The sequence below is a fragment of the Amblyomma maculatum genome, chromosome 1, assembly GCF_055883805.1.
Source record: "Amblyomma maculatum isolate TAMU_Amacu chromosome 1, ASM5588380v1, whole genome shotgun sequence".
In the NCBI taxonomy this organism is placed as follows: Eukaryota; Metazoa; Arthropoda; class Arachnida; order Ixodida; family Ixodidae; genus Amblyomma; species Amblyomma maculatum.
The window spans coordinates 181,804,538-181,814,587 of NC_139344.1; the positions used below are offsets into that span (position 1 = coordinate 181,804,538).

Sequence of the window (10,050 nt, forward strand, 5' to 3'; positions counted from 1 at the left end):
GGCTGTAACAAGCACGCTTTCTTACAGCACGGCCTCCTGAGAGCACTCTCGCTTCGTTAAATTAAAGCTGCCGCACTGGCTGCAATCAATCACAACTTGTAACCGCCTTTTTTGTTTTTCTTGCATCTCAGTGTCGCATCAGAAGGGTATTTATTCTACGAAACGGCTACAGTTTCTTCTTTCATTTTTCCTTTTTGTTTGTTTTTTTTTTTTTTTTTTTCTCGCGCGGGTAGCACACGGCATACCCCAGAGCAAAGTGCAGAATAGTTAATGGGGTTCGTTCTCAGGCAGTGGGACTGTGAAGCTCGTGGCATTTTCAAACACCGACTTGCATTTAAGAAAAGGATTTAGTTTCTCCTACGTAAGGCCAGCAGGCTTTCTGTGGGCTGAACTGTATACCGTCAGGCGCAGTAAAACGAAAGGGAAAAAACTGTATGAACATTTCGCAGTAGTAGTTACGCTTTGAAATTGTCAATGTGGTGCTGCTATGTTGTGTATATTTCGTACATCGAAAGACCATTTGCCACAGAGCCACAACGAATAGCAGCAGTACAGCGTGCAGGCAACCGACCGACCTCGCATTTCGAGGTTAGCTTAAATGCTTCTGCAACATCGAAGTCCAGTTATTTACCTTGATTCAGTCCCATGTAGCAATGGAAGCAGCAGGTTCAGATGTCGTGTTCTGTTTCATTTTACAACGGACGCTGGACGCATTTGACACCGACTGGGCCAGGCGCCCTACGAAGACGCTCCGCCCCTTTGAGTACAATAAATAATCATTTATGCCTTTTCCGCAAGGAGAGAATAAACCAATCCCGTATTTTCAGCGCGCATGAATATCTCATTATGTGGATGAGTTATATGAAAAAGAAGCGCAGCGTATTTCCGGCTATAGTCTCGATAGCATCAAGTGCTTCATTGCGAAATACATAATCGGAGAAATTAACCACGCAGTAATCACTAAACTAAAAATAATTTCAGTATCAGGCCAATGGATGTATCATCCTAGTTTAATTTGCATCTGCTTATTCCATTTCATCGCACTCTGACTAAGTTCGCCTTAATTGATATTTAATTGGATTTCATGTAGTTAAATACACGCCTTTGAATTTGCTTCGTTTTGTTTTTGTTTTTTGTTTTTTTGCCTCTTCTCCTTTGCAAATCCGCATCTTTTCTCGAACACACTTTTTCATGCAAGCAGCACACTGGTATACGGGGGCATGCAATTCTCTATTTTGGAAGACAAATGTATTTTTCCATTTTCGATTGTGTGGTGCATTTTGCTGTTCTTTCTGTTGTGCCGCTATAAGTTGGAATTTTCATTGACACGTACGCGCGTATCATTCACCGCAAGTGATCCTTCCATCGAATCCGCCTGCATCTTTCCTCTTATCTCTAACCTGCGTTACGTGATTATCTGCACTCTCTTTAGCGCCGCGAATGGCCGACACACCGCGCTCTTGTCTGTACGAAGTCCGCGCGCCACCTCCGCTCCTGGGACCGAAATCCCGACTGTGTGTGTGCTCCGAAGTAGACGTCATTTACACCGTTCGCGTACCTCCTCGTACCCCTCTCCTTACTGCCGGACGTCGTCCGCGTTCGTACATTGGGTGCATTCACATTGCACCGATAATGAATGTCCCCCGGTGAGCCAGCGTGGGCAGTGCATGCGTCACTCGCTTCCGCTTCGCAGTTTCCAAGGGTGAGTTGAGTTTCCCCACACACTCCAGGTCGAGGAGACAACGCTTTCGTGTGTTCATTTATTTTCTGTTTCAGCCAACGTATGGGTGACGCAGGTGCGCAGTGCAATGCTATAAATCGCACTATAGCCAATTCCCTTACCAAGAAATGTCAACATGAGGCTGAGTACTTCTTCATTTTGACTTTGTTCGTGCTCTTACGTTGCTTCCCTGTGGTCCGTGATCTCACCGTTTCAAGGTTACGATGTACTGTAACCACTGCTGGACTCACTATACGATCGTACGGCGTGACAGAGGAGCTTAATGCAGACGAATTGTGAACAACAGGGGGAGGACTAAACATCAAACAGTTGTCTGGATGTTAGCTTGACATAAAGGATGAAATAAGCGGGTCATCGCGGTTGTCATGCGAGGCCTCTTGTGAGCACTCGTTGCGCGCCGGGTACACAGTGTGGCAGGGATACGTCACTAGAGGCAGCGTGGCGGCCGCCATGTGTTTGTTTTTTCTTTCCCCGCCCCTGTTTATTAAAGCGCTAAACTCACGAATGCCCTTCCACTGTACTTTTGTGGCACTGCTCTGCGCCCGCTACGTGTATACGTGTGCTGCTATCGAGAGCTACCAAACATCGGCCCTTTACTCTAGGCCAGCTTCTCTATGGGAAGGAGCATGGTCCGGCATTGAGCGCTCTCTTTTTCTTCTTTCATGGCAAAAGATAGCAAGAGGAATTAAAACTCATGTTCCACGCAAAGAAAGGTGCCCGGCGGAAATATTCCAGTCTCCTGGTTGGTTTCAAAGATAAGAAATAGGGTGAATAAAACTCACACACTGGAGCGGAACAACAAGTAAATATCTGCCGCAGAAAAGTCAAGCGCTGGAGCAGCCGATCGGGTGACAGTGGTAAAAAAGAAACGAAAAAAAGAAATGAGTAAAAAGAACCAATCTAAGCTTTTCAAGCAGGCCATCGTGGCCTAGCGACTTCCTTTCTCTGGAGCGGAACAATGACTTCTCTGCACGTAGGGAAAAGGCACGCGCGTCAGGAACGCGTGAATGGTAAACGTGGATCTGTTTTGCTTTGCAGAATATATTCAGCCGTATAAAGACTTCGGACAGATGAGTGTGCGGCCACACATTCGCAGCGCAAGATACGCAGCGGGCGCCACATGAGAGAACAAACAAGAGACGGCCTCATTCGGCGGCACGGAGTAGTATAGCTTAGGACCTTTGCAGTTGATGGGCAGCTTCTTTGCGCAAACAAGAGCAGCCAACATGGACAATTGCCCTGCAGATTTCCGCCGCAGGATAAAACGGCTGGATGCACAGGCATATGTTGACCAACGCACGCAAAACCTTACTGCCATCAGTTTGAGTCGCTCAGCCGAGCAAATATGGGAATGTGAAACCACTCGGGCCATTTTTCACGACAGCCGAGTCGAGGACAAAGTCATATCGAAGCCACGGAAAGTATGACCGGTGGCACCGAGTGGCGGGTTTACTCGGGTGGATGATACGGCGACCTAAGATAGACGCACAGTATATTTACACAAGAGCCAACTCCGGGGCGTAATTTTCTCTGCCTCTCGCGGCTGTTAAGTCCAGTTTATAAGAGTCAGCTACGAGATTGGACAACGCGCGCAAATTGTGTTTTTGCTGACATATGCTGGAAGCTATACACGCGTGCCCTTACCCGACGTTTTTCTTCTTTTCCCAGCCGGAAAGTAGAACGATGCAATATGCTGTAATAACAAAAGTTTGTGAACGGCTGCACTGATGTGGTTCCGAGGAAACTTGGTCGCGGTGAAGCGAAGGCGACGGTCTGCCTTCTGTTCGTGCTCGCGTGAACAGAACGCATTTGCAGTTCCGATCAGTTGCTCTCCTTCGCTTCATCCAAGGACAAACACGCGGATATTCTTTGCTGTAATCCACAAAGCTGCAGAAAAGTTTCTACAATTCGCTATTGATCCCCCTGGTGAAACTTACCCTAAACACACATATATGCATTTCAATATCCTTGTTTGCCCTGACACGGACTCGAATAAAACAATGCTTCCGGTGTTGTGGTCATGCATCGCGTAAAAGCTTCAGTATGCTTGTTATGCAAATATATCTGCACACAAAGCTTCTGCTTGCAGAAAATGCTTGTTGTTCATAACAAATTCTCAAGAAACGACATTTGGTTGTCAAGTGTTCCCATGTGCCAACCATGAACCTTTCTTGAGGTTGTGTGTCTACTTTCTACCGGGAATCTGTAGAAGCCATGATATAAACAATGTGTGTTATGCTGAACCGTTGTTCTCTATGAATGTCTTGTTCAATCTCAGCACAGGTAAGACACCTTGCTTGACACATGCCCGAAAAAGTACTCTAATTCGCACTCAGCCACGTAGTCAGCAAGATTCTGGCGGGATAAAAGAATTCGCACGACGTTCGGCCTCCCAGAGACGTCGAAACTTAGGCTTCTTATTTCGTGCCCAGGGCCCAAGATTGAAGAAGCAGGCAATAAACAGTGACAAGTTGAGGTTCTATCTTTTATTTACGCCCGTAGGAAAATGTGAGAATATCAAATTAGTCAAAGACTCCAGAAATAAATGTGCAACTAGTGATTAGAGGCCTTGTCGTGAACACATTCTGCTGCCACTAAAACGATGAGCACGAAACATTCTTCATCATCATCTTGTTCCAGAAGATTTTCTTTAAGCACGCTTGAAATCCCAGAAAGCAGCAGCGTAGAGAAAAAAGAGAGAGAGATAGAGAGGGGGGGGGGGGAGAGAGGGGGGGGGGGGGGGGAGAGAGAAATTGTAGAATAGTAAAGGCAGGGAGGTTAACTAGGCGATGCCCAGTAGGCTACCCTGCACATGGGGAGGGGAACAAAGGGAGAAGAAGGAAATAAAGAGAAGGAATAAAGGTAAGCAGCCTGTCACATGGCCATAAATGTATCGTGAAAGGGGGTAGAGAGCATGCACTTAAAGTCTTGAACTCAACCCCGAGTCCTTTAAAAACTTAAGGAGTGCCTTTACTGCTTTCCTTACTGATGAGGGTGTCGTCCAGGGACCCATATTATTAGCTTGTGCAAGAGGGAGAGAGTCTAAGCGGTGGAGTGTAGCAGCCAGAAAGGCACGCTCACGCTCAAACTGAGGGCAGTCACAAAGTATGTGCGCAATCGTTTCAACACATCCGCACTGCTGCGGATAGGCGCAGACAGTAGATTGTGCTAGTGAAAGGAAACTAGACGACCCGCTCTTTTCCGCTTTCCCAAATAAACGACACAGTTTTACAATATAAATATTCCAAATACTATTAAACCGTCTATCAACCACCAAGCAAGCATCCAACGAGCGTGCAAAGAATTTAGTGCTTAGGACACTTGTACGTTTGACATATTTTTTTTAAGTCCCTTCAGCGTTGCATCTACGTACCGTGAAATGCAAAATGATTACCTCAAGAACTTACCAGCAACGTTGCCCCTGAACTAACACCCGGGATTTGTGGCGCTGAAGCCTCAGGGTGCAAGGTAAGGTATCAGGCAGCCTACGTCCGCTGCGTAGTAGTGGTATACGAGAATAGTAGATACCCCTCTCCTGTGGAATGTCCTACATAGGGCAAAAGGGGAAATGTATCAACGAGCCTATTAGGAGCACGGCAAAAAATATAGAAATTAATCGAGATAATTACACCAATTTGACCTTCCCTGTTAGCACGTGGGAGTACGAACATGGACTGGAAAGGACGAGGATTCTAGGCAGGATCAAGAACAAGCAGCGAATGTCTTTTTGGAATGTAATCACATAAAGAAAAATTGGCAGTGGCTTAGCTCTGCTATGCCTGGATATACGTAGTAGCGCACGGCGCAACTGTCGTAAATGCGGCTCCGACTAAAGGTCACACGTCGGAGAGGAGCGCGCACCGGCTGTGGCGAGGAGGCGATGCACCTGCACCTCTCGTGACGTCACGCGGCTCTCGCGCATGCGCATAACGGGCGGCGCACACTCACGCGAAACACGGCTCTGACCCGCGTAGTGTAGCTTCACGCTACAAAAGGCAGCCGTATGCGTAAGCAATGCCTCCATCAACTTGTACATGATTTCGACTTCCTTTGCAGAGAGGATAGTATGAAGCATACAATAAGTGACCGCAGTTATAAGGCACAGAAAGTGTGAAGGTGGGCGTAGCTCGACGGTATAAATACATTTACTTATCTTTCATGATGAACAGGAGTTGGTGACTGTCCGTCGTCTCCACATCTTTTTCTTTTGTGTGTGCGTACCCCCCCCCCCCCCCCCCACTACCGCCTTTTTTTTTTTTCTTGATCATAGGAGCGAGTCGATAAGCTCCGTATGACGAAGCACAGCGATGAAATCACCGAGTATGCGCACGAGTCCAGTGAAGGATCAAATGCAGCTTTCCTCTTTGACCGTTACTGGATCCAACTCCACCTGCCTTTTTTGTCCGTTATCACTTTTTCTACTGCTTTCTGCATGCAGCTGAGAAAATATAATATGGGAGAGGAAACGTGGTGCCGCCTTCATTCCTGTGGGAGAGGGAAAAAATACGTACGGTTTAACTCAGTTAATCACGGAATGTCGTGCAGCAGCAGGGCGTTTTCACAGGATTGTGTTTGCTGTGTCTCAGTTATTAAACGTGAGTTTGCTGTGTTAGTAATGCGGCCATGCTTCAAGTCCACACATTGCATGTGTGCTGAAGCTAAAGGTTCCGAGAGCACTGCAGAACCTGCAGTAGAGAAAGGCGGAAGCCTGACCGTTGCTGCTGCACACGGTACATCGCACGCCCCTTGTCGAACACAGCCAGCGTTCCGTTGAACGTGTCAAAGTTTACCGGCGTTTTATAATTCGTTTACAGTTCAGTTCAGTTCACTTTATTTTTTCCTTTCAAGTGAAAGTGGAAGACGAGGCAAAAGGCGTGTGACCTGACAAGGCCTCGTCTCCCATGTGCAGCTCGCAACAGGCAACACGTTACGATGCATACAAAGGGAAACGTCCTGATAACAATACAGCAAATTAAAAAAAAAAAACAGATATACAAGATACATATCAACACACGATGCAGTTTACAGTATAACACCACTTTGGAGCGAAACAAACACATAAGAGAATATGTGACAGCGCGAAGATGAGAAGAAAAATGCAATAAAAATATGGATCTGTATTTGACAGGAATAACATGACGACATAGACTGTAAGGAAAAAAAAAATCATCAAGAAAAACGGAAACTGATCATTTGGATTCAGATGGGTGCACCTAAATTCAATAAATATATTCTGTGGTCTTTAGGAATGCTTTATATGCTGATTTGAAGGAAGGAAAGGAAGGAAAGGCCTAATAGACAGGAAGGAAAGGCCTAATATCTGTCACACTTGTTTCTGTAGACACCTGAAGTCTTTCGGAAAGATCAAATCGGCTTCAGACATCGGGTTTTTGTGAGAATGCTGGTAGTAGTGCGGCAGCACTAAAAATAAAAAGGATGATGATAACGGTACTCAAAAGAAGCTGGAGTGGAGTCGGGTTCCTGGAACAGTGCCTGTCAGAGAACAGCTGCACCGGGCTGCTCATGGCAGCGCATGCGCGTATTCTCGAACAGTCCGCCGCTGTACTCCGTTATATGGTGCTTATCGACTCGGATTTCGATGCTATCGCGTACAAATTAAATAAATTGGGTGGGTGTACAGCTTCAGCATGTTTAACACGAAAGCTCGATCGCGTGGTCCGAACGTGTATTTGCACCACTCAACGCTAGCCGCTAGGCCTGAATTCTGCACGATACGTTTGGGACCGGTAGAGATCGATAGTGACCTTTAGCGACCTTATCAGGCTAACTCATCGGTCATGGCACTTGAATTGGTCTAGGTCAGGTGCTCGAGCATTCGTGTTAAGCGTGCTGACGGCTGTATACACTTACCGCCGATTTTCTTTTTCCTTTTTATTAATGCCTTCACTTACACTTATAAACCCCCCATGAATGGTGACCTCATGCGGGCTAGTGGTAGACTATTGCTTAGCAAAGTTAGCTAAATACATTTCAAGACTTTTTATTCATTCTGCGCGCTGTGGAGTCGAGCAAGTTATAGTCTACCATGTTATGTTAGTTGAAAACAGCCGTTAGTGTCATAACACTAAAATAAGCTCCGGCAGGAGCTGTCAGTTTTTGTGCCTAGCCCTCCCTTTCAAACGTCTGGCCCTATTGCATGCATCCACGCAACATACCTTATATTGACAATGGGGCGAAAAGGGCCAATATGGTCTGTAGTAGAAGAAATCTCAGCTTTTTCTAACAACCAGCCGGACTTTATTATTTTGGCTTGAATTGCTGTTCAACTCACCTATTTTTGTTCGGAACGTTGAGCAAACGTGAGGGGGAAAAAAGAAGACATAGATCTAAGGGATCGAAACAATTCAGTTTAACAGTCATTCCACAAGATTCGCATACATGTCCTGAAAATATATGACAGGCAAAAATCAGTAGATGTGTATACATTCGACTTTATTTTAAATAATCTGCTCTATGTACACGTGAAACCACTGTTATGCGAACGATGACCGTGGTGCCATTGATGGATGTAGCGCTTCTCTGGTGTGCTCGATATTCGTGAACCGGTTGTGAGCATTTCATTATGTATAACTTAGTTTATAGAGTGCATGTGCATTTGGGAATTTTGATGTCGACACTTACCTTCGTAGCACGTGTGATACAGCCCCTGAGCTAAGTTTAAGCTAATGAGGCAGAGGACGAATGTATTGAATTTCAAATAGGTGGTATTACTCCAATATAAGGTAAATGTGCACTCCACCAGGAAGCTTGCAAGATGCCCCAAAATTAATGTGCCTAAATATCCTCTACAGAGCATTATATACTATATAGTACATCCATTCTACGTCCAGACAAACGTCATGAAAAGTTCCTTGAATATAATCTAACATACGCATTCTAGACGTCTGTGCTATTCTTAATTCATTTTCTATCCATGCGACGTGTTGCGGGTATCACTGCTTGATACAGACATTTTGATCATGCTGGTAAGTTGGCTGGTATGTTCAAATACTAAGGCAAATATAAAGATGATGAACAATGAGAAGCAACTGCGTCATGATAAGATATGCCTAAAATATTTTTAAGAAATGTTCTTAGCATAGGCGATGTAAAATTATGCACTGATATCTCTTTGGAGTTACCCGGAAGAATATCTACAGGGTGTTTCAGTAATTTTCGTACTGTGTCGGTAACTTTTGGAAATTTTAAAGAAAAACAGTGGGTTCAAAAAATTTAAAAAAATATTATTTGCAGGAACAAACTTTCTGCAGCGGCAGACGCAATACGCGGCAAAACGACTAATTATCCAGCTAATAATTAAGACTCGCTACTTGACTTTTTATTTGCCGCAGTTGGGGGGTTAGTACTAATGGTGAGTTCGAAGCAGTAACCAAGAGGGTGTCATATCGTTTTTTTTTTTTTTTTAAACAAAGAAAAACACATTTTCTAAAGCTCTGATGTGCGCGGAAATACTATACTTTGTTCCGCACTAGACCGAAACCGACCGCAAGAGTTGCACACGAAGCTCAGTACAGAAGCGACGTCCTATAATGACGTGATATATAGTGTGACATTGTGCCATGTCATGTCTGGCCTCGCAGCTTGGTGCATGGGAAATACTAGTCAGTGCCAGCTTCCTTATTTTTAAGAATGACGGAGCGAAATAAAGGGCATGGCCCGTCACAATAGTTCGAATTTGGCTCCGTCATTATCGGACGTCGCTGCGAGTCTCTCCAGCTCAATTTCGGTTTCACGCTGAGAAAAACGTCGGATTTCCTAGCTCTGCACGACTTCAGAAAATGAGACTTCCTTCGTTTCAAGCACTGATATATGGCGTCGTCTTGTTCATGGCTTCGAACTTCCCAGTGGGAATAACCGCACGACAGCGATAATTAAAAATTAAATTAATCGCTTTTAAATAATTCCTTGGATGATTGGAGAAGCTTCGCAGATTAGTGTATCCACCGCGGCAGAGAGTTCGTTCCTGAAAATATTTCTTGTTTTCTTTTTTTCGCTTTGAACCCACATGCACTGAAATTGCCAAGCATACGGCCACTTTTCGTTTCGCCTGCATTGAAAAGCGGCTTCCGCGGCCACGACCGAACCTCCCTCTCCGGGCTCAGTAGTCGAGCAATTTAACCATTAAGCCATCACGACGAGGCTAAACTCTTTGCACTGTCTCTTACGCCCGAAGTGCAAGTCTCAAACTGAGAGAACAGTGCAGTGCATCAACATCGATAGTTAACAAATATATCAACATGAAGAATGTTTTCGTTCTATAGATCTTTGCAGCCTCATACTGTCAAATG

At 45.2% G+C, this 10,050-nt stretch overlaps 1 long non-coding RNA gene across 1 annotated transcript in view; it reads right to left on the reverse strand.

Annotated features, from left to right (window-relative positions):
• The window catches only part of LOC146205048 (uncharacterized), an 82,404-nt gene extending 76,915 nt beyond the window's left edge, over positions 1–5,489 (reverse strand). The window contains exons 1-2 of the long non-coding RNA XR_014704107.1: positions 5,371–5,489; positions 5,149–5,288 (exon numbers count right to left, since the gene is read on the reverse strand). This is a non-coding gene — a long non-coding RNA (uncharacterized LOC146205048). The remainder of the gene's footprint in view (positions 1–5,148; positions 5,289–5,370) is intronic.
• Between the last annotated feature and the right edge of the window lie 4,561 nt (positions 5,490–10,050).